Below are 1,456 nucleotides of genomic sequence, written 5' to 3' on the forward strand. Positions count from 1 at the left end.
CGTATAAAGCATTATTACTCTTATATGAAAAATTAGGATGGTTCTTCCAGTTTGAGTTATAGGTATGCGAGTAAGGATTTCCTTGAGCATAATTCACCTGCTCTGCTTGGATTCCTGTTAGGAGTTGACAATCTGTAGGAGTGTGACCTTGGATTCCACAGACTTCGCAATTTTGAGTCACGGCAACCACGGCGGCTGGAGGTGATACATTTAAACTTTCAATTTTCTGGGCAAGAGCATCCACTTTTGCATTAACATGATCAAGGCTACTTATCTCGTACATGCCACTTTTCGTTTGAGGTTTTTCTACCATTGTTCGGTCGCTTCCCCACTGATAATGGTTTTGGGCCATGCTTTCGATAAGTTGATAAGCGTCAGCGTAAGGTTTATCCATAAGCGCACCACCTGCGGCGGCGTCTATTGTTAACCTTGTGTTGTATAAGAGACCATTATAGAAGGTATGAATCACTAACCAGTCCTCTAAACCATGGTGTGGACAAAGTCTCATCATGTCTTTGTATCTTTCCCAGGCTTCGAAAAGAGACTCGTTATCTTTCTGTTTAAATCCATTTATCTGGGCTCTTAACATAGCTGTTTTGCTTGGAGGAAAATATCGGGCAAGAAAGACTTTCTTCAACTCATTCCATGTGGTGACTGAGTTGGAAGGAAGAGACTGAAGCCATCTTCTAGCTTTATCTCTTAACGAGAAAGGAAAAAGACGAAGTCGAATTGCCTCTGAAGTGACACCATTAGCTTTAACAGTATCAGCGTATTGGACAAATACGGATAAATGAAGGTTTGGATCCTCGGTAGGATTTCCAGAGAATTGATTCTGTTGCACTGCTTGTAATAGCGAAGGTTTAAGTTCGAAGTTGTTTGCTTCGATTGCGGGTGGAGCAATACTCGAATGCGGCTCATCTTGCGATGGAGCGACGTAATCTCGAAGAGCACGAGCTGGTTCTGCCATCTCGGGTATCGACGAAGGAAGAATATTTTTGAGATCAGGAATTTCGATTGGAGGAAGATTATTCGCAGTACGATACTCCCGAATTCGTCGTAAGACTCGGAGATATCGTTCAACGTCGTTGATTCGTAAATAAAACGGTTCGTCTTGTGAGCGAGTATGTGGCATACAAATCAACGAAAGAAAGAAATAAAAATTGCCTTAGTCTCTACAGCGTAACAGAAGAGTTACGATATCGACTAAATAAAAGTCCCCGGCAACGGCGCCAAAAACTTGATCGCGACTTTATGAGTCTATTGGGGTATTAACTGCAAGTGCACAGTCTAATCGCGTAGTAATAAAAGATATCGATCCCACAGGGACTTATGAATCGATATACCGTTTTCTAAGGTTACTTCGTAAAGCTAAGGCGGATGATACTTTGTTGATTAGGGGGAAAAATAAAACTAAAATAAGATCTAGATTAAATATCAAATAAGCGGATATCGGTAT

General features: G+C 41.3%; 1 non-coding gene across 1 annotated transcript; it reads left to right on the plus strand.

Moving 5' to 3' along the window:
• Positions 1 to 482: 482 nt before the first annotated feature.
• Positions 483 to 589, plus strand: LOC127109016 (small nucleolar RNA R71). The gene has a single exon (XR_007796505.1). It is a non-coding gene; the product is annotated as a small nucleolar RNA R71 (small nucleolar RNA).
• The last annotated feature ends 867 nt before the right edge of the window (positions 590 to 1,456 follow it).

This window comes from Lathyrus oleraceus, chromosome 7 (genome assembly GCF_024323335.1).
Source record: "Lathyrus oleraceus cultivar Zhongwan6 chromosome 7, CAAS_Psat_ZW6_1.0, whole genome shotgun sequence".
NCBI lineage: Eukaryota > Viridiplantae > Streptophyta > Magnoliopsida > Fabales > Fabaceae > Lathyrus > Lathyrus oleraceus.